The following is a 24,848-nucleotide window of genomic DNA, read 5'->3' on the forward strand; positions in this document are numbered from 1 at the left end:
TGCAGGGGGCGCACTTCGGCTTGTGATTACGATTACTAGAAGACTAGAATATTCGATGTAAGGTGCAGGTGGGTTATTCCGAAAGGTTTTTGGGTGAGTGTAAGGACACTTTGTATACTGGAATATACTACCTAAAACTCTGTTTAACAGTCAATATTTTAGTTTCAAAAGCTGATATTTTTTTATTTGCACGAGGGTAATTCCAAATGAATGCGGCTTATTTCGAATGACATTTAAAATGACTTTTAGATAATTTAAGCTAAAGCACCCTATGTATTTTTCGATCAGCTATAACCTCGCAAAAAGTTATTTCTAAATATTGACTGGAACTGCCCAGAAGTACTTATACAAATTTATATGATATTTCTAATTTGGAATTACCCGATCCACAGAATTTCATAATAAAATGTTCCAAATTTCGAAATTACCCTAATTACGGAAAATACAAAAATGAGAGCTAGGGTTTTTAAACTCCGAACGTAGTGAACAAAAACGACAATCTTTTGGATGAAAAAACAATCAGTTAAAAAATCTAATTGATTTCTTAATTACCGATGTGCGGGTAATTCCGAAGATTCTAAAATGCGGAAATTTGCACTTTTTTACTAATTTGCGTGCGTTTTAACACGCACACTCGGTCCTAGCGCCCTGAGTCTACCCAAGCGAGGTAGAAGATTAAGTTGCCATCAAGGTGAATGGTTCCACGGTTCAATGTATTGCTGTGTTTGGAAAAAAATAAAAACCGACTTCAAAAAAACCACTAAAAAGTAAGAAATATTTAAGGTTTACACTAATTCTATGTGACAGTACTAATATACCTATGCAGGAACTGCTCTTTTTTATGTTGGTGCAGTGTCAAACTAATCTGAAGAAATATGGCACCAACTTCAAAAAAAGAACAGTTCCAGCTTAGGTATATTTGTACTGTCACATAGAATTGGTGTAAACCTTAAATTATTTCTTACTTTTTATTGGTTTTTTTGAAGTCGGTTTTTTTTTAAATTATTATTTTATTTTATTGTTTTTAGTTTATTTGCAATATTTGTCAATCAAAATTAACATGCAAATTATACCAACAAGTCCTACTAGTCAATACGAATCATTCAAGCCTAAACACGAGGTAGTTGCTATATACCCTTGACTGCCTTCCGTTTCCATCATCAGATCAGCTCAAGGTCACCATAATATTTTTTGTTATAATAACTATATTTACGTTTTAAATTTCATTAGAATCGGTTAATCGGTACCCAAAATGGAAATTCATACCCTGTTTTTACCCCTTTACCCACCCTTGCGGGTGGAATAAAATTCTTAATAAGAATTTACAAAATCGGTCCATAAATCGCGGAGTAATCGGTGAACATACATAAAAAAAATACATACAGACGAAGTGAGAACCTCCTCCTTTTTTCGAAGTCGGTTAAAAAACGGCAAAAATCGGAATTACCCGAAATTCGGCATTACCCACCTGTACCATAGAGACAAAATCCTCGGATATAAAGAGAGAGACTTATGAAATAAGGTAATTTTTAGAACGAATATTATCAAATGGAATCAAAATATTATAATTTAAATTTTATAAATTTTTGATGTATCGACATAATTTATGATATTACTATAGATAGATAGGTATATTCTTTATTTGTACCAAAAAATTGAACATAATTACAAATCTTATTCAATTTAAACAAATAAATTAAGATTTAATTAATTGACATTATATTATTACATTATTTTATAATCGCAACTTAAACCAATCTTTGCTATAAGTAACTCTCAGAGTACCTTCTTACATTTATTTCTTAGTTGATTTGACATGTCTTACATACCTATAGTGAACTTGCTATTATTCATCTAACCTACTTTTATTCATGTCTATTCTGAGAATCTAACCTGTAACCTTCCTGTGACCTCGGGGCTAACTCAAATAAATGCACCAAAACGGTTAAGATGACCCCTTTTAATCATCAGAATATGAATATTTACATGCATATCTTTTGTTAAGGGTCTTCTTGAGCTATTCTAGAGTATTTTTTCCCATGCTTTTTTGCAAGGGATGATTTATATTTAAAAAATGTTAATAGGTACTTAAAGCAAGGTGAATTAATTACAACTGCCCTAATGGATTTAAAAACTTGTAATAATGACGACAGGTCTCCGAGATTTCGTAGCTGCTGTATTGTTTTATATGGCTACGGCGTAGTATAATTGATTATAACCGTATATCTCAAAAACTACATGCGTAATAGAATATTTAAAAGGCATTAAACCTATGACTGACGAAACTCTGACGATATTATTTATTTATAACGTTAAACAGGATCTTCAGATTTTCTAACCCTCAATTTCATCAGTATTGTAAACACACACCTTTACACTATACTGACAGTTATGCACCAATTAAGTATTCATGTGTGTGTGTGTGTGTATCTTATTATATTATGTGATATATTTTACAGTTATTATTTAAGCAATTATACCGTTTATAGGTAAGATACCATACCCGTTCAATAATTTGGAAAGATTACTGGCAGGATAAATAAATGAAATATAAATAAACTCATTTTGGTCCTAAGGGTTTTACTTTCGACTTTTCCCAAATAACATTTCATTACCCCAGCAGGCCATTATTTACCCAGTTGTAAAGTACACATCGTTCGGTGTACCCTTTGCTCTAATTGCGAGCCTTTATCTTTGAAAAATCACCCTCTATACAATTCCTGTACCTACCTCGTTCAGTCCGTTTCACCGCATTAGGTGGGATTAGATGTTTGCTGTTCTATTTCACAAATTAAGGCCCTTATAATTACGAGAATGATATGGTTAAGTATACACATATATACAGAATGATGCATAGGTAAGCCCAAGGAAACTCGGGGGGCTATTCTGATCAATTTTTAAGTTGTGGTAAAGTATATCCCATCAAAAACAATACTTGTCAAAAAAAACCAAGTCTCGTAACTCAGTTGTTCTACGGTAAAAAGTTGTGAGATCCATACCATACCAAGTCTTATCCACGCACGCATCTCAATCTTAAAAATATTTAATGTTTTATATAAATAAATTGACTCAGCCATCGCATGGAAACACGTGTCAATTAAATTATTTAGTGCTTATGCGTATGAATTGCTTCGAGAAAAGGATGGTGACTGCCGTGCCCCCAGATAAGGCGTTTAATAGGCTTTTTACAGCGCATGTGTTGTTAAGTTGCGGTTTAGTTTAATTATGGTAAAAACCGAAAAAAACTAAATAAGTACTTATACATTTATAGCTTGAAGCAAGCTAGCTTACGAGTACTTAAATTAATCATATCAGAGATGTAGCCACAAATGATTCTCAAGATTCTGCAACGGGAATTGTACACAATTTAACTCATAACTAAAAAAATCACTGCATATAGTAAAACAATTCACTTTTTCTGTCCCTTTCAATGCTTAATCTTTAACTAATCAAAGGATTTTGATGCGATATTTTTATAGATAGATTCAAGAAAAAGGTTTATTTATAAAAACATCGCATGTTTTCTGTACTTAGTGTATTTAGCATCAGCATTGCACCCGTGAGAAGCCGGGGCGGGTCGCTAGTATACCTATAATTAGCGGCTGCCAAAACCAAATGTTTTATAAAACCTAATACATTTTTCCTCGCAAATACATAGATATGTTCAAACAAGCCCTATGGAGGCTCCACAAAGGCCTCGATTAGCATCGCAGCCACCGGCCGGAAGGGCCCTTTCATTCTCAAATTACCCAATCCTCAAGATAACAAAAACATCCCTTTATTTCAAAGGACAAAAGCCCTTTATTTTATTGACGGGGTGGGTGTGGGGGGAAAGGGGGTATTAACTATCTACTCCACATACGTATGAGTTTCGTTGTAAAGACTGCTTATATATATTGGTACAGTCTGCAAAAAAAATACATTGGCCATCCCAGCGCAAACACTTTCAAATTATGATCTACTGAAGGGTAATACTAGGCATGCTAAAGTCGGCTCAGCTACAATATATGTACATATTTTTCTCAATTCATATTTTTTTTGCATGAATAAATAAATTATTTGTGAATTTTTCTCAATGTTTTAGAAGTTACCGTCTCTCCAACCTATTCAAGTAGTTATATCAAGCCGACTTTAGCATTCTGGCAACCAAAATATATTGTCTGTCTGTATCGATACAATATTATTTGATTCATCTATCTTCCACCAATGAGTCACAAGATCAAAGTGTTTGCTGGGGCGGTACACATATCTTTTTTGCCGACTGTACATTGTAAACAGGCAGATTTTTACCGGATGAATACTGACGGAGCTTGGAGGGTTGTTTCGCCACCGTGCCTCGCGAATCGACAAAAGTATGCTAATGAGACATGTTTTCAAATCTTCTGCTATAGACGTGCTCTATAATTTTATAACAAGTGCAATGTTTGATATAGGTACTTAATGTATACATGGTAAAAGATATATATATGATAGATAGATATAAATAATGATTGAAGGAAAAAAATATAACTGGCGCTAATCGCGGCTTTTACTGGGGCTGCCGGGAGTTTCGGTCCATATGACCATGGCAGATCTTCCATGGGAGGGTTATGCTTATACTATAATTATAATCATCACCATATAGTTGATCACCACGATTAGCAATGTCTGTAGGTGCTGGCAGTGTACGGTGAAAGGTGGAGGGTTAAATATTATTTACAATATTTTCTTTACCAAAAACATATCTTTTGTTTAACTAACATTTATGCCAGTTCGTGTATAAATCAGGTTCAGACTGACTTAGCAAAAACATCGCATATGCATAATGTCCTCTCATATCTCTCCTAACATAAGCAGAACCTTCTGGGAAATTACCCAGCTTTAGGGCTCTCTACCCTTGGAATAACGACGCGGGCCCATGTGCTCTACAAAGATAACAGGCCACCCCTCAAAACACGGCGTTTTATTTAAAGACATAAAACCTCCCCGGTTGGGGTGAGGTTACTATCCTCCTTGCAATGTGATCAGGGTGCGAGGGTGTAGGGGAGGGTTAGTTGAGGGTCTTGCCGCTAGCAGCGCCCCCTACGACTGTGGTCGGCAACTTGAGGGTTGCGAAAGTGCGTTTTGAAATTGCTTTTTAGGGTTTCCTAGCCTCCGGGTGCTGCGGCCGACTGGCGACCCTTCCACTCGTTAGAGCTGTCTATGTCTAGTTAGATACAAATGTGTAGGTTTAAACTGTTAGCTGTTTTTCCAATGAATCTCAAATTAGACTTAAATGTAAATACATATCTACATAGAGTATTAAAAGTTTTTATGACACAAAATACTTACAACTATTGTGTGTATATAATATAAACCTACCACAATAATCTGTAAAACAACCGCCAGCTAAATAATAATAACTCTCCTCGCACGCAAACTTACAGGAAACAAACGAACGCTAGAGAAAAAAAAAACAAAGTACGATCGTAGATTTTACAGTCGGAGTAAAAACTCATTGTATTCCCGCTGCCACTCCGTCCTCCTTACTGCGCTCTTGGGAGACATGCTGCTTCTCTCCGCGTGAATAAATTAAAAACAAACTGCCACAATAAACTCCAACTTTGCTTAAGCCTGGAGGATACTTTTGTTACATTAAAGTAGCTAATGTGGCTGAAAATTCATGTGTGTTTTATCAGGCAGATTTAGATAGAACTTAGTTTAATATTAAATTATCTGCTCTTTCCGAATTCTATACGTTTTAGTTATACCTACTTAGATTTACTATAATCATATCTGCTGGGTTGATAGCAAGCTAAAAACCGACACATGATATGCTTATACAATACAGTATATGTAGATGCATATCATCAGTCTTCCGGCCACGCCACACTTCTCTAAGTAAATTGGGCATCATAAAAATATCAATCTAAGCAATCGGGCCAAGAGTGTCGGCTATTGGGAGCCACCGCGCGTGCCGCGGCTCGTCACACGACCCCTCTATTGAACTCTATCCCACAATAAAACCAGTTCCATATCCGAAACATGTATCGTGTCAAACTTTGTTCATAAAACCTTGTTGAGCTGTAAGTTAATTGTTTTAACTGCTTTCTAAAAATGGATAGCAGAAATTGGACGGCTCGCCTAAAACGTCGCTGTTAACGCCGCCTTTTATTGTGTATCAATGTTCCTGTTTGTTAAAAAAAACTTTGATCGCAGCCGCCCGTCCCGGATTGGCAAAAAGTATGCCGCGCGTGTTTACGCGTATTATTATTTCGCGCGATCCGAAAGTGATAATGACAATGAAAATTATTAACCGATGCTCCGTCCCATTGACCCGCGCGCAGCGCAAAAAAATCGGGAACACGATGTCCAATAAAAACGTAAAATTGCCGACACTGACATTAACCTATTACGTCATCATTCCATTCATGAAAACGATGCGTGAAAAAACAATCGGTTCGGAACACGTGTTCAACGGCGCTCGAAATATATTAATTATTAATTAACACGGGCCGCGGAATTAAAATATTTTTATTGGCGCCAAAAGGCAAAAAGGCGCGAGTTAATTTGCTGGCCACGATGGCATTGTTTGCGGGCCACTCGAATAAAAAACAGTCAGAAACGAGATCGCTGGAAAAAGGAAAAAGAAGGAAATAAAAAAATCAAGTCGCGCGGAGCACGGTGTGATTTAAAAATAAAAAACGTCGGATGTCCGTAATGAAATCGAAAGGCGGTTCGTCGATAGCAATAGGAAAAAGATAAAAGAAGAGCTTTGCACTTTCACGCGTGAGATTTTTAAGCTTTTTTGGTGATCGCGGTTTGTGCGGTCCCGGGCGGTCCCGGGCGGTCCCGGGCGGTCCCGGGCGCGGTCGGACACACAAAACTAATTATAACTAAACAGAATACTTACTAAACCAGCAAATTAATTAAGTACAATGAAAAATTTCGACATAATCAACGCTTCACGTAAAGTTTTACCTCTGAAAATTTCCCAAATAATCGCCTATTAATTTTAATTAAAATGCTAAATAACCCGCCGCGCCGGCCTAAATTGCATTTTAAAGGTTTAGACCACTCTGCCTGAAAACCGACAAGAGGGTGGTCTGTTTCACGTGATCAGTTCCGTAGGTGGTTGGAGAAATTAAATAGTATTTTTTTACTATATACTACGAACCTACCAAATTAACCAAACGTAGTAATAGAAAGCTTCCATCATTAGAGCAATGTATAATTATAATAAAAGAAAATCTATTTAAGTTGATATTAATAACAAACTTTAACTTTGTACAAAATTGATAAGTCTATGGATATTTAATCTCAAATAAAAAATATTGAAAATAACAAGCTAATTATAATATTATTATGAGCATAAAATAAATTACAAATTAAGGTCCATGACCTAGTGGTAGGTGTAGGACAAGACTCCCGATCCTAAACAATTTTTTATAAAGATTTTCGAATCCGGAGATAATTTAATTGACATTAATGACTTCCTAAATGTTGCTTCCCTTGTTTTCAAAATTAGTTCGTTCGCGATACCACCCAAGGTAATTACAGGGCGTTGCAAAAAACGTATACTAATTCGCGAACTTTAAAAATACGATTTTATTTTCGGGCTTAGATATACCATACTGCACGTGCACATATAGGTTTCAACTTAGTATGCCCTTTTTGCAACACCCTGTATGTATAAAAGCTCATTTTCATCATAATAACGTAGGTACATTTTACAAAATGGAACACAATTCTTAACCGGCGCGGCGGAACCCTAAAACGTTCTTGGGTCTAAAGTGGCATAAATAACACTTCATTAATAATAATTTTCTACAAACTCTTCGCTTAGATTTTTACTGTAATTTCCCGTTCATTATGTGAACGGTGAATTTCGAGTAGAGTTTATTATTACGAACATAATTATACATTCTCAAATTTCATGAGTGGGTGTCCTGAAAGAGATACTCGTACCAATTGATACCATACTGTACTTAATTGTAGTCTATACATTGTCTACCTACACGCATATTTGTATCGCATATTTAATATAAATAGACACATAGGCAGTATACCTGTATACAAGGTACTATATACCTTCATAAAAGATACATCAGCTTCATGGAAATTTCATCCCTCTTTTTGCTGCACGCCGTATTAGCTCTACAAAAAAGCCGACTAATAACCGCGAGGCAAAATTGGCAGTAACGACGAGAATTCTTAAAAAAACACAACCTTTTCAAAAAAAGAAAACGCTGCATCACCGTCATTTTTAATTTGGGCGCCTAACGAGCCCATTGAAGGCATTTACCCTGGGTCATTAGGGCCCCACTATCTGCTGTATGCATCTTCGTTCAACGGGTAATGGCTGGAAAGGGGGGTGTTAAGGCTCTTTAGGGTTAAATATTACCGAAACGAGGAGGTTATGGAATATACGGACGAATTAACCGTAGCCTTAACTTTTTGATTTTGAAATGTTGTTTAATGTCCTTGAAGCGTCAGTTTGGTGCTTACGAGTATTGTTTTTGTTGCATAATGAATGTACTTATGTTCAAACAAAATCATTACCTAATACATTAAATAATTAATCGTTGTATTTGTAAGTCCAAAGCAGCTCTACAACACAACTCCCCAAATAATTTATAACTCTCGCAACAGTCGGAACCAGACCTATTTATTTCGTTTTTTTCTCACTTAAAAGTAAAAAGTTTTTGCACAAAAAAGGTCCGTTTGCAAAAAAAGTTGTTCCTAAGCTCACATGCCTCTTCCCTCCTCTAATACAATTTCCCTCCGAACATCAATCACGGGGCTAGGGACCGTTAAGTCGACACATGTAAATTTCGGGCCTAAATTATACGCCACCCTCCGGCCGAGTAGTTACTGAAAAAAACCCCCCTTTTTGTGAAAAAGGTGCGGCAGAAAAAATAAAGGGTCCTTTTTGGGAAAGGGAAAAGTTGGGTTTGTTTAAGTTGAGCTTTAGAAAGCTCGGCTAGTGCCGTACCGACGCTGTGGTAGAGAATGCAGTTGAACAATGACTCCGCTTCCCCCGGGTTTGGTAAAAGAGCAATACCTTCATAGTATTGTACGTAATATATTAGGTGTAGTATTTAAGATAGATTACCTTCGTATTGCAAATTAAACTTTTAGTAAACACCTATTTTATACTTTTGGAGTCATTTATGAGTGGTGTAGAGCAGATACTGTTTCAAATAATTTTGTGCTTGTCTACTATGTATGGATCTAACTAAACAAATGCTTATCGACGACTTTTTTAAATTCTATTACCTGTCATGCTTAAAAAATAGATTTAACGGTTTTCGCTAAATCTATCAAGCTCGATAAAAAATATATACCTTTAACTTAGTTATAAAAATAAGCGTAACCGAGTAAAGGTAGTGAAGCATCATATTTTTATCCAAAAAATATTTTGTTTCGTAACTTACATGTCAAATATTTGACTTTTATGTTTCACAAGTAGCATAGCAAAAAAATTACACTGGTAGGTACTTAAGGCCTATTATTAACATGAACATAAATTCTAATTTCTGAATTTAAAGCAGCGGTAATAAATGCGAATTAACCGACTACACCGGGAACAATGTGAATGCAAAATTAGAAATCTCAAAATGATGGACGACCGAGTAAATGGCGCGCAAGAAATTTTCACATCAGACACGGCCGGAGCAAAATTAAGCGCTTACACCGCTGTAAGCGCTTACTGTGAAGCGCTGCGGAATTTTAATGCAGCGGAATTCTTAGCTTAATGGGCACACACACACTGGCTGCATAGCGCTGGCTGGCGGGTTGCACGCATGAAGAAGTTGTTCCAAATTTAAATCGCTTTAGCGGCGGCAGCTCCAAGTCTGCAGAGCTCTCGTAGACGTCTCTCATTCTTGACGAAAAATAATAAATGAAAATGTAGGCACTTGTAAAGTACGTAATATCAAGTAAAGTAGGTTAAATTTTCTTGCCTTTACTGCGGTTTTTAATATTAGATATACCTACTTGCATATCTGTTATCAGGTACTAAGATATTTACCAAAGAATTGTTAGCTTAAAATTCAATTGATAAGCCCTATTGCGAAGTCAAAATGAAGTAACATTTACGAAGTACTCGTGTCTAATTTCATACAATTTTAATCCGACGAATTATAATTTATCCTAGACTTATACAGGGTTATTGGTAAGTAGACCGGATCGTTTCAGGAGGTGATAGTAGGGGTAGGTACCAACTATTTTGACCATGATGTTAAATCACGTTTGCTCTTATTTAAAAATTTGATAAATTTTAAATAGGTAATATTTAAAGTAATCCTTTATGTAATTTAAACTTCTCAAACTTGGAAATCCAACGTAACTTAACCTCAAAAAGGAACAGAAACCACAAATTGTTATCAAATTTATAATATTATTACCTCCCTAGATTAATGTAATATAAACTACTAAACGTAGGTAATTGCAATAACTAAACGATAATAACACAAACGCTTTTAATCACGTACCACAATGTAGTGAATGGGCCGACTAATATTCTAAACATTGACTAAATATACTTGTTTAGGTGAAACCGTGACCGAAATATGTATGTGATAATAGTAAAGGACTTCAGGTTAACGTACCGTCAGCAAATAAATTAAATACACAAAGACATAAAGGTTGACAGAAGTAATTTAAAGAGGAGTGGTTTTTTTTACTACCGAAATTTTTGCTAGTTTACTAGTTTATTGAATTATTGAAATTCTTATATTCACCGTAAGATCAAACTATCAATCATAAAAACTGTCACTGCGCAAAGGAACTTTAACAAAAATAACATAAGTACTGTTAATGTAAATTTATATCTTTTAAAATACATTAGACTAACTTTGGTGCCCATTACACTATCTGTAAAAAAGCCCAAACCAACTATGAAGAATCGTCAAAGAAGCAAGAATCGTCTATTTCAGTAGCCCCTAAATAATTAAGTATGGACGCCACCTTTTCTGCTGTCTCTACATTTCTAAGCGCCGATCACAGGTAATGGCTATTCAGCTGCAGCCGTGACGTCACAGGCTCATAGAGTACCTACCTACCTATGTACTTACGTATATGTTGACTAAATTGTCACTTTCGCCTTCAACACTACATGTTGGTATTTGATACACAGTTAGCGGTGGCCCTCAGAGCAGAGCTTAGTTAGCTGCATCACTGCATCAATCATTTGGATAGGAATACTATTGTATCTATTACCCGGTCTAAAGTGAAGTGGTGGCCGGTTAGCCTATGTTTTATTGCGCTAATTTGAGTCGCTTTGGGTCAATGAAGTGTTGTTTTTTGGGAATATTGAATTGATTGAGTTTTGGAACAAGATTTTTTTTCATCTAAAGGTTGACTGGTAGAAAATGTAAGGAGCCAAAAGGCAGCCTTTTTGTACTGCCTACTTTTTGTTTCTGTAAATACACTCATGAACAAATAAAAAGTTCGATTTACAAAATAAAGATTAAATTGAGAATTTGATCAAAATATGTTCGTTTTTACTTGATAATATTCTGATGCGCTGTTAGGTACTTCAATATTGCAGACTGCGTCATAAACCTAGTCTTTTCCTTTTAGGAGTAACTTGGTGCTATTGTCACTGAAACTTTTTCATTGCTCGTGAGTGTAACTTATTATTTCCCCATGACTTCCCTCCAGATCTTGCATACAGCGAACAAGAGCACGGCATTCTATATCATATTCCCTATACCTGCAGTGTCATTACGGCGACCACACATATCAATTTGTGCCTAACATCACACGTGGTAACTACCCTAATAGCCCACTCTCACTTATATATATACACCGAGTATGTACCGCGTGAGGGTATGTACTAGGGGAGGCCTAACGCTAGCCCATGTATCTATAGGTATATAACTTTCACTCTCCGTCTTCAATAAGATACGGTAGTACGGGGATACTCTGGATAAGGTTTGTTTTGCTTTCTTAGGGTTTTCTTTCTTTTGTAGTTTTCCATCAATTAAATATTATATACCACATGTAAAAAAAACCTAGTATCGGAATGTGTTCGTAGCTTGCGTGTGTGATGTTTTTATGATCGATAGCGTATACATTAGTATCTCGTCATTTCACAACGATTTGTTAAAAAACTATACCCCGTATTGTGCCTAGAACTAACTGTACTTGTACAAGAGGCTTCCAAAGCGTACCTAAACATGATACTCGAATTTTTGTATAAATTTTGATTTTTGCCTAAACTTGTTTGTTGATCGCCGATTTATGAATCTGTTCTCCTTTTTGCATTGCCTTGAAGATTCAATAAATAAACATGAAACAAAACCCAACCACTGTCGGTTTGCAATAAGTATTTACATTCCTGAGTCGAAGCCGCCGCCACAACGCGGAGTGTTTCCCGGAAGTCTAGCCACAGTCTAGGCGCCCTGGGCGGCTGGGCGGCTGGGCGGGCGGCTGCACTTCATTCATGACCCGTCGTGACCGAGACACGAGATACGCTATCAATGTTAGTGTTACCATTCCATTTCGACGTAACTGCTTTATCTAACTCGCATTCCTCGAAATATATTCATGACTACGTATCTACATGTGTATGTGTAGTGCCGCTATATCTATTTGGGCATATACGTTTACAGGTCCATGAAGCCAGAGCATAACCTCACCCTCGTTCTTTAAAAATTGAACAATTCTATCGCGATTCAGTTCTCCCGTGAACGCTCTCTTCCCATTAACCCGTTTTATAGGATTCGCAAGAGTAATCTTATAAACAAGTTATCCAAAAATTGGAATCCACCCCCTTACCCCCACGAAATGTAAGCCGCGCATCTACGCAGGCGATTAAAGAAAATTATAGCTGGTATTATCGACCGGCCCCAATTAGGGGCTAAGGCGCGGTTGCCTAGCAACGCGAAGGACCTAACCCTTTAAAGGCCGGTTACTTTGGGAGGGATTGGGCCGCGGGGAGGCCCCCGTTTTTCGGCATTGATCCGCCCTCAGCGCGCCTGCGTGCTTCAAACGAAAAACGAACTGACGAAAAACGCAAGGTCACGCAAGCACTAGAAGTTCTTTTTTCGAAAGTCGAATATTGAATGGAGCCGGCGGCGGCGGCGGTTGCTTGCGTCGCTTTGTACCGGCCCGAGTTCACTGGGACACTTCGATTTTTCCGATACCGATTGACGGTTATTTTTTTATTAAATCATGCGTCCGCTCCTCGCCGAGCGAATATTTCATCGCTGCGCTGACATTCATCGCTGTCATTTCAGCCCTTATCTATTTTTCTACACTTTACTGCTATGACTCTCTGAATCCAAAAGTGTTCTTTGAATCCGGCCAAGAGCACGTATCGAATAAGCAAAGAGTAAATATCGCCAATTGTCCTCCCCTAATTTGTCAGTAATAAACCAAACCGGATTTCCTAATCGAACGATTGTCTGCTGAACCATTTGTCAGTCGATTTAATCTAAAACGGCCCAGCGCCGTACCCAGTAGGTACCTACGTGAGTACCTACAGCGCGCTTCATTCAGTAATGAGCGGTACAAAACTGTTCCTAGTTAGCCGGTCCTCCCCTTCATTGGTTATCACTTTAGACTTTAGTCGACGGGTGCAGTTGCTAGACGAAATTTAACCGTCTATTTTCACGCCGTATATTTTGTTATTTTATTTAAGAAAACCATTATACTTATTACATATTTTAAAGTGAAATAATTTGAGCTACAGATAACCGATACCAAACAACATGTAGGTAGGCATAGGCACCCAGCGGTATACCGTACGTACCGAAAAGGGGAAACCTTCACTACACACATACCTATCTCAACCAAACCATCGGGACCCAAAGAACACAGCTATTATAATAAAGCTGTAATACGGTGGCGCTTACAAAAGACCTCCGGGGGTGAGTGCAGGAGGGGAGGGGGGCGGCTGTCAGCGTTACCGAAATCAAGATATGATTCGGGACGACTTACATAATTTGTGCGCCCGCTTTAAATTTGAAAAAGGAACATTTTAGATTTTATTTTCCCCGCCTTTGTTTCGGCTTAATGGAAAATTTTGCGGCCTACCGTTGTTGTTGTCGTCCGTTTTATTAAAGCTATTGTCAGCCATATCCATGCAATATAAAATACTAGATTGGTATAAGTATATTCCCACATACCTCAGAAATAAGAGCGCTGCCGTCCTATGCTGTAAATATGGACCGTTGCTGGGTAAGTACTGCGCTGAATAAAATGTAAAAGTTAAAGGCTTAGAATTTAACCCTAGAGCGGCTGCGGCCCGGGTAACGTTTCGCATCTCAAAGATTCATGCACAAAACTGCTCCTTTTTAAACCAAGAACAAAGCCCAACGGGCGCGGCGGCGAAAACTTTGTATAAAAATGCTAATACCTCCTCGAGATGTGAGAAAATATCGTTAAATGAAAGAGCTGAACCGGTTATTCAGATTTTATGCTATTTCTTGTTAATTTTATGCAAGAACAGGTGAGGTCATCTTTGCAATTAAAGGGGTCACCAGTTTAATAAATGTGTTTTTTTTGAGTCTGTAGAGCGATTATTTAAATTTTTAATCTTGCTCGCTGTTCTCACGGGTCAGTCCGTTTCGGATTAAGCTACTTGGGTCGTACAAGAGGACCTTGTATTTTTATTAACATACCTATTAATTAAGATAAGATAAGATAAGATAAGCCATTACCAATATTTATACCCAGATTATACCTACGGTAAGTAATTAATTCAACTTTCAAAGTATTTTTTGACAGATTATATTTTTTTCAGATATACCTATGCTATAAAAGCGTAAGTCTCAAATATTTTAAATAAGAAAGTAGGTACTTATCAGTTAACGTTAAGAAAACATACTGAAAATGATCATGATCATTAACTGAAACGAGAAAAACATAATATTTTTCATAAACATCATTCTTAGGTCAAACACGAAATTATTTGCAATCTTTCTCTTTTTCTATAACAACAATAACTTCCAGAAATTTCCAAAAATATGCAAATTTAGCTTCATGCAAATTACTTCTCTTAGTTTGCTGCTCCACTTTAAGAGCTCATTCTTATTATGTTAATACCAGTTGGGCACACGTGGGGTCAGATGTCTTGACCTCTGCATTCACGGGTTGATTTGTTATAAATATTCCTTGGACAGGTCCGGCCGACCTCTGACCCTGTTAGTTCCCATGGTTAGCATTTGAGGGTTAATTGTCAAAGCGTTTTAAATTTGGAACGACGCGAAGTTGGAGATTATTTTTAAATTATTTTATTCAGCCAGTGTTGTTGATGTTACCGAAGAGTGTTAGCATTTTGCTTTGCATCTTCAGTTCATTGTTTTTTTTGGATATTTTCTCAGTTTTTTTTTAATGAAATGGGGTTTTAATTTAACTTATAAAAGTATCCAATTACCTACTTATTTATAATAAAAGTTCCTAGGTACTAGTGTAAAAGTGTATATATGTTTAATTATTGTTTTGGCGCCCTTATCTAGGTAGGTATATACTTACAAAATTTCGACCAACAAACATAATTCTCAGGTTTTCATAGTATTAAGTATGAAAGATTTGGTACTTTTACATGCCAGTTAGTAATGGATTGAATTGCAAATGTCTACTGTGAGATTTTTCCCCGAAACTGTAGGTGTAGACTATCAATAGTTGCCAATTTTCATACTTCTATTTTTTTACAAAATATTTTGATACGGTTGTACAAAAAGTAGATTTTGGTCATAAAAAATTATTCTTCTCTATACTTACTTACACACTTTCTTGAAACAAGAATTTCATAGCAGGTAAGTAAGTAGAAGTACCTACCTATGAATGGTGAAGATATTTTGGTAAATTTCATAATTCATAGCGCAAAAGTGGTTAAAAGAGATACAGCATCGAAAAATATTGTATTAAAAATGTAAGAAATATGTATGTAACTTATTTTTGCAGGCCAGTGTGGGTACCTTGAGCATTTCGCTGTAATAGCGGTTAATCTCCGATTTCGATGGGAAATTATAGGACCTAATTAAATAGCTTCATAATTTTTAATATTGTATTATAATATCTACATAAAACATCCAACTAATAATAAAACCTAAAACATGCAAATGTATTTAATAGCTTTAAGTATTCATTATTTTAGTCAAACAAAAAAACGTCGTTTTAAAAATAGAAGTACATATCTATTACCCTAGGTATAGTATTTCAAACATGCAACGAGTAGAGCTCAAAACAAAACCTAACCATCGCTAAATCAATAGACAAAAACTAAAATAGCGCTTTTATCGTATAAACTCCGAAAACGAAAACAGAGACTAAATATCTGCTTACAATCAATTCATCTACGCACATAGACCTACATAGGTATAGATAGACGCAGCCTCCACCTAAAACATTACACGCAGCGGTCGTTACCCCCGCGCCCGACACCCCACAACGCACCATTTTTCACCCTACAAGATATCACCCGGCCAGCGCGGCCTGAGCCCCCAATCAACCCCGCGGGGCTCCAAACCCTCACCAACTAAACCAAGCTCCAACCGACCCGGCGAACCCACAAGTCTCAACCTAATCTGGTCCGGTCGTAAAGACCAAATAAAAAAAGAAAACGGGAGAAATATCTTCGTCTCTATCCGACCTAAACAAAATAGGGGCGAGCGAGCGGAGCGACGGCTAATCTACGAACGAGTCACGAAAACTTGGGCCCCGCCCGAGACGGCCGCCTCTATCCGTCTCTTTCGCTTTTTCACACTTTTCAGCTCAATTTTTGACTGTGGAACGTCGTAACAGCCGCTTCTAGCGCAATGGATTGTGAGAGTTGCTGGGCGGGGATTAGGTTGGAATTTGGGTGTATTTTTTTGCGCACAAAATATTTTCGCACTAGCAGGTTTGAGAGTAGAAGATCTATCTCGCTCACAAAAAAGCTTGTGCGGGGTGCGGGCGGGGGGCAGGGGGGGGGCGACGCCATGTTGCCGCCGACGGCCGCGAAGACTCATATTAATTTTTGCCTTAATTCGACCGTTGATTTTAAAGCATTTTATTGAAATATTCGAGCAAAATTGCAAAATAGTTTTCGGACAAACTGTTTGTAATTAGATACTACTGTTAGATTCGTTATGTGGAAATAAAATACATATGGATGAATAAATGCAATATTCATTGCTTTGCTTAATTATATTTGTACGGATTAAGGACTAATTCAGCTTGTATAATAAATACGGAAAAATTCTATTTATGACTTTTATTGGACTAAAAATTATATGATACGTTAGTTATGCAAATATGCACCAAATAAAATATTGCTCTAAAACGTAAGAATAAGTACTTAACTACGTACCTAATTAGTAAATCTATCGTTTTGGGCTTGGGAAATTATTTATTTATACATTTAAAAAAATCTAATAGTCAGATAATAATTATATGGAGATAGCATTTATCTGAAAAGCGACTTGAGTCAACTCGATCCACCAACACCGCGACTCACAAACTCAGCACATCGCTATTCTTTATCCTGCTGGGCTCTTCTATAGTGCCACAAACTTATCTGTTCCGGTGAGAGCGAACTAAATTGATCCATATCTCATTATTTACTAATGAATTATATATTGATATAGATTAGATGGGTTTATTGAAACTACAAGAGCGAATTACCATTACTGGCAAACTTAAAATCTAATAGAATAAAGAAATATTACACATTGATTGATTATTTATTTATTCAGAAAAAAATATATACAATTTGACTTAAAACTAAACACCGCCAAACTACAAGGTAGTTTATTGGCAGTACATGCTCTCTTTAACTAAATTCTTTTACTTACATGTGACTTATAACTAACATGCAACAGATAAATTTAATCTAACAATAAAAAATAAAGAACTATGGTAGGCGGGTATGTGCATTACGTGAGCTGTCACCGGAACAGATAAGTTTGTGGCACTGTACTTACTTCAAGAGGACGAGAAGACGGCCTCTTTACATCGATTGGCCACAAATTATCCAATGTCGAATGGCGTAGTGGTTAGTGGCCCTGACTGCTGAGCCGAAGATCCCGGGTTCGATTCCCAGCTGGGGCAGATATTTGTTTAAATACCGATATTTGTACTCGGGGCTTGGGTTTTGATATTTGTATTTAATATGTATCTATCTATGTATTTGTGTAGATATATCAGTTGTCCGATACCCAGAACACAGGCTCTGCCTAGCTAGGGGTCGGATGGCCGTGTGTGAGATGTCCCCACATATTTATTTATATATTATTTAATAAATAAAATTACCTTGTTAAACGTTAACATAGAGTCCATTATTAGGACTTGTTAAATGAATTTATGCTGATGAGTAATTTTGAATTAAGCGCCTAAAGTATTACTAATTGCATTAAATTTTTAACACACTACGAAAAAAGAAAGATGTTTTCAATTTGTCTGTACCTATGTATGTTTTTTTCGTTATAAGCTGATTGTTTATCATATTAAATGGTATGAATGAATTTGTTTCAAAATAAACACGAGAATGGTCTGATTAAGTCTGAGTTAGTCTGGTTTTTTCAGCTCAATTTTTTTTTCACCTGCTACTCTTTAGATTGAATTGTTTTACTAGGGGTGGTAGCTGTAGCTTATATGATTTGTTTACTGTTGACTCTTGTCAATATTCAATCGCAAGAAATTTTTGCAGCCCAGTGCAGTGAAAATCATATTTTTTTTTGTTTAAATTTCGTCGATTAGCCTACGTTGTTTTTTTACCGAACTCTCTATTACTACTCTAATCCAATTTATTTATAACAATTACTCTGTAAGTAATTATAGACGGCTGCTGAACAAAGCTGGTAATGGGGATAGAATGATTATAAAACGGCTAGCATTTGAAATATTTTTACTGTCGCGTATTTATAAATACCTAAACAGATATATTTTTTGTCTACTTCACAAAAATACATAGTTATATAAGTTTAAACATACACTTTTACCAAACGCTACACGTATTTAAAATTGGCTATTCTATAGTTTTTTTTACTAAAATTTTTACTACACTTTTGGACATCTACTTTAAGGATTGTATAAAATTTTAAATAAATTTTGTACTGACAGACGTTTTACTGTCGACTGAGGTTTAGCGTTTGGTGAAATTGCTAATAAAACTTCTGAAACACTCGATACAAAGAAAGTAATTAACGGTTTCTTAACTTATATTAATACCTATATAAAAAAATATTTATTTTCTATAGAAACTTTGTTGCTTACGTGATTTTTTATTATAGAGAATGAGTTTTTTTTCGCGAATTTCGATATTCTGATTTCATTTTCAGGCTTAGATATAACATGCTGCACATGTAGGTTTCGGCTTCGTATACCCTTTTTGCAACACCCTGTATATAATATAATATTGATGGATTGCAAGGGTCCTTATTATTTATAAGCCTTATATACGTTTGGCGCAACCTGGCTAATCCTTTCATACCCAAGTCTACATAGCTATTGGACTGCACCATAGAATAACAAGTACTCGTTATTCTATGACTGCACCAACCTCAAAAGTAGCAGGAGAAGCGCCACCACACCGCCTCAGCCTTCGTCAATATTCATTCTAAATCATTCTAAACAATCAGGTACCGTACCACCCCGACTCATTAGCAATCAAAAATCCATAAGGAGCGTCGCTTGTCTACAAGTTACGTCAGATTCGAAAAAAACTTGTAAAACTCCACTTTTATTTGATGAACCTTGAATAACACAGGTGATCACTAACATAAATGATTATTCCTCATTATTCCTCATTATTAAATCTGCAATGTTTTAAAAATCCTATTGAAAAAAAAACCTTTCTTATCTAGTCTACAGTTTTTTTTACTAAAATTCTTACTACACTTTTGGACATCTACTTTAAGGATTGTAAATCTCATTTTCAATGTTCGATATTTTCACATTAGAATCCAATTCCACAGAATCAGCCCCAATGCCACCGTAATTATTATATTCTATAAGGAAGGTTTACTTTACTTTTCAGGGTCAACTAAGGAAGTTAATTCTGGATTAGTAGGTAAGTTCCTATAGAGAAGCTGTTTTTACAGTTTTCTTATAAGACTGTAAGTAGCTCATTGATTGCTTATATATCCGTAGTCATCGTTATAACTAAGTATACAGGATGGAAAAAAAACTAATGGTTCATGGAGGGGAAGAAGCTACCTTATATATCTTATATCCTTTAAATAATTTATTTTTCTAAAAGGAAATAAGTAGGTACCTATTCCATATTTTTTTAAGAATCAAGACTATGTACCTTCTTATTTATTAAATTGTTACGGCCGGTATATTGAACAATTACCTACAGATCAAATTTTAAATAACTTCAACAGAAACTTTCTCATACCTCGGAACATTTTTGTTGACATGATTTTTAAAGGTTTCTTATTTTTTATACAACCAGCCTACTGCCTACCATGCCTCTTATTTATTTGAAAACGCTTTCTCCTGTAAATACAATACAATATGCCTAATAGTCATATCTATGCATTTCCTATTGGATATTCCTGCATATCTGATAAATTGAGGTAATTGAGTTTTGAACAGTAGCGACATCTACTATCGAATAGAAAAGATGATAATTTGATTTCTTATTTGAAATAACCTTTTGTTGACTACAAAAAAATATTTTTACATTATATAGGAGTTGCTTGTTATATAGTATTATATTTTAACGTTTTCGTTTTTTTTTGGAAAATTCATGAAAATAAATAGTCTTGCTACTCATCAAGAGATGGCGCAAGTACAATTATTTCTGATACGTCATAAGAAAATACTATTGCTATTTTTAATCAAAATAAACTTTTTTAAATACCTACTACTATTAAAATTACTAGTAAGAATTATTAATAACTTTACCTATGTTTGAAAGTTTAGTTCTGCTATTCAACGCTAGATGTCACTTAGTAGGTTATAATTCTATTTTTTTTTTCTAATAAGCAATTCATGTTAGAAAACATCTCGGAACAAGAATGACTATGTTCTTGTTGTAATTGGAAATTGATCAAAAGGTCGAGGATTGAAAAGATTATTAAAGATTTATTAACAATAATGTATTACTAGATTCGCAGAGTACATTTCAAATGTGCACATCATAGATTAAACAATTCGTATATCGAATAGATATTAGACTATGGTTGAGTCCTAAGAATAATGTTCAACAGTTCTTGATATCTTAGTAGAGAACGGTGGTAGCTCAGTCAGGTAAGCGCCCGCTTCTCACGCCAGAGATGTGGGTTCGAATCCCAAAATCCGTGTTGGCGCTAACATGATTGTACCAATGAGTTCTTTGAATTTGAGTACAATATATACCATCGCTCTTACGGTGAATGAAAACATCGTGAGGAAACCTGCATATCTAGGTTTAGCACATCTAGATAATTATGTGAACCCACCAACCCGCAGTGGACCAACGTGGTGGGAAATGGTCCAAGCTTGGGAAGCCAGTTTAGACCTTGGGGATATTCACAAAGGTTCCACTCGAGAGAGCCAGGTACTTACAACCCCACAGAGAATAGAATAGAATAGATATCTTAGTACGAGTCACTGACTTGTATGAAAATAGAAGTTCAATACTAAGTAAATGATTTTATTTACATGTAGGAGGGATATGTAACGACCAAAATTCCAATTGTCTTTGTCATGAGCCGATGACGCGCCAACAGCGCCGCCGCGGCCGCTTAGGAAACAAATTGCGAATTACGCATCGCGTCCAAATTAACGCGGACAAAGCGAATTTGTCCCAAAACCGAATGAAATTATCTTCAACCGGTGTCACGACTCGTACAAGACACGCTCTCTCTTGGAGCAATTATCCCCTGGGGTCTAAAACACCCCATTTTAACCCCCCTCGGGGTGGGCCCGCCACCCCTGTACAATTTCACCAAATCATCTTCACCCCACCTTTTCTCTGATGAAGATATGTAAATGGCCGGCACGAGATAGTGTGGAGCCAGATACTGGGATCGTCAACCTTTTAGTTTCGTAATTGCGTTCGGGCATCCGATTTGTTTTATTAGGCTCAGCTCTACTTCATTATGGTTTGGTTTTGTTAAGGCCTGGATTTCGGTGTTTCTAATGCTTGATGAGCTTCGTGTTAATTAAACAAATGTTAATGTAACATGTTTTAGTTTTTCTTTATCATTATACATTATGTACTAAAACATGTACATACATACAGACATACAGTCAGCTGCATAAGTAGCGGTACACTTTTGTACCTTGTCAAACTCACAAACAGCCTATTCCAACATTGACGGTTTGTTATGTAGTCAGATCGACAAGGTACAAAAGTGTATAGTTACTTATGCAGCTGACCGTACACACATGCATACATATACTCACGCCTGTCTCCCAGACCATATCATACATCTCTTAACGAAGAACCTAGATTCACTTAATAATAATTAATGTGATGACTTTATCTGCCAATTTGATCCGACAAGGCCATCAATACCATATAATTCAACACTAACAATTTAAATCAAAACGTGGATAATATTTAAATAATATATACCTATGAAAACAAACGAAAATGTTATGTGCCCCTCCCTAGAACAAAGTATACTTCGCATCGACCGTCGTCTTGCTTAATTAATCATTGCGGCTCTACGCCGTGACACCGCACTATTTGTATTATGTGAGACGGTATGTCGCTGTTACCATTCAAAAATATTTTCAGCACATGCTTAAATTGGATTTCATAAGCAACATACACCTTTTGAAATTAACCTTTGCCTTTGACACATTTTCAAAACAATTGTTTTCGCTACGATGCTACGATACATTGCTACGAGATTGCTACGAAGCGCGTAGCACTCTCGTAGGCCTATGATTTTATTTATAAATATTTACATATCAATTCATTTACTTTTTCGGTAGCCTTCCATAACTGTGGCAACGCTGATCTACAATTCGTTTTCTTGTGCCATCTCCACGAAAAACCCGTGGCCCTCCTTACCTTTTGTTCAGCTACCATAACTTACAACTTACCTCGCCTAGCGCCAACTAATCATGAGTAAACAAAAGCCAGCTCATTACCCCTTGGCGTGGGGGCGCCCCATAATCTGTACCCTTAGCAGGAACATTTCATCGTTTCCGTATTTCATTACTACACGTTAACTTTGAACGTATTGAAATGGCAGCATAAGCCTTCGTCGTGTGCCGGTCGTTACAACGTTACCAGAGTTAAAATAAGGTTGTACCACACTGAGATTGTTAAGTTCAAAACCTTCATAATAATTTCAAAGTAAGCAGCGATTCCTTATAAACGCACTTTAACAATTGTCTATGGATGATAACTATGAATTGAACGCACATCCTAACTTTTTTTTTTGACATTTGTCATCTGTCATCTGTCAAATTATCAATCTATTGACACTGACAGGTCGCCTTTCATAATTATTTGTTAAATTTGTTTATTGTTTTATTGAATTCAACGCAGTGATATTTGCCTACGGATACCAACGCCAAGGTACACGGATGGAGAGGTCGCCAGTGGTGCCTTAATAAGTGGAAGGAACTAGCCAAGCTCAATAGCGAAGGGACGGGACAAGGAGTGATAAGCAAAGGAGAAAATTAAACATGAAACATAACATTAAACATAAAAGGTTGTCATGACAGATTATCCCCTCGTCTCTCAATGATTTCCTAATAACTAGGTACTCTTTAAAAAGCATTAACTAGTTACCTTGAGATAAAGCATCGGCAGTACTCATGTTTCTTTGAAATAGTTAGTAGTTATATTCTTATTCTTAATGATGCAATTATCATTTGTTTTGCAGGTATGGAGTGATTATATGAATAAATACAAAGAGAAAATGCTCCCAAATTGCCTAAGGGGGCACAGTGAATGGTTGATGGTTCAGCCCTAAAATGGATATGTCAGATTGAAAGCTGCCGGTGAATGCTATATAATTGATGTGATGAGATATTGAATCAGCATGGAACATGTGCCTGGTACGAGGAGCCAGCCCAATCCAGCTATACCAGCGTATCCTGTACCCAGCATCACGGACCAGGCCACCGCCTGCAAATGCACCCCCGTGAAGGCATAAATTATAAGTGTGCATTTAGATTGCTCGGTGAAGAATACATTTAGGAGAAAAGATAAATCATACATTTTATTATACTATGCTGATGTTTGCAAATGTTACATGATACTACCTACTAAGATAAATATGTTTTTTTGTAAAATAAAGAATAAAAAACTGTTAAACAGAATGTAAATATTTTATTTATTTTGTGGTAATTTCATTTATCCAGAACTTTATACCCATTAGTAAGTGGGCCCAGAAAGTTGATGATTTATCATTAATTAAGTCTATTTAATTAATCCTGCCTACCAAGAGACTTATTACCTTTAGTTAGGTTAAGTGCCAATTTCTCCGTAGTCGCTTTGAGCATAACCAGGGAGTAGTGGTTGATTTTTGACACATCTTTCGTGAATTTTATATGGATATGACTTATAATTAATAAATCAATCCCTGTCAGTTAGATAACCGACTATGGAGAAATTGGCACTTAACCTAACTAAAGGTAATAAGTCAATAACTAACTGTCCTTAACTATTCTAGAGAGCGTAGAGTTCAAACACATCTAGACAGTAGCAATAATGGTATTTATTAATACAATTACACATAACTACAGTTAGGTACATTAGAATTTTACGAATTATAGCTTACAAAGCAAAACGTGAGTTAATATAGGTGTTTGTATACTGTGTTGCTACTTCTTACTGCTATTGGTGCCATGGATGCCATGGATCTCATCCGTCACGATGGATTCTCGGCACTTCCAGTCTAGTACGCATTCATCACGAGCTTCAATCACCACGTCATCACGGTCAGACACGCCAAAATCGAGGGCCACGTAATGCAACATACGGCACGCTGTACTTAATA

The 24,848-nt window shown here is 36.3% G+C and overlaps 1 long non-coding RNA gene across 1 annotated transcript; it reads left to right on the forward strand.

Moving 5' to 3' along the window:
• Window positions 1-23,017: 23,017 nt before the first annotated feature.
• Window positions 23,018-24,168, forward strand: LOC119692315. The gene is made up of 2 exons (XR_005254198.2): window positions 23,018-23,555; window positions 23,730-24,168. It is a non-coding gene; the product is annotated as an uncharacterized LOC119692315 (long non-coding RNA).
• The last annotated feature ends 680 nt before the right edge of the window (window positions 24,169-24,848 follow it).

The sequence above is a fragment of the Plutella xylostella genome, chromosome 25 (assembly GCF_932276165.1).
Source record: "Plutella xylostella chromosome 25, ilPluXylo3.1, whole genome shotgun sequence".
Taxonomy (NCBI): domain Eukaryota; kingdom Metazoa; phylum Arthropoda; class Insecta; order Lepidoptera; family Plutellidae; genus Plutella; species Plutella xylostella.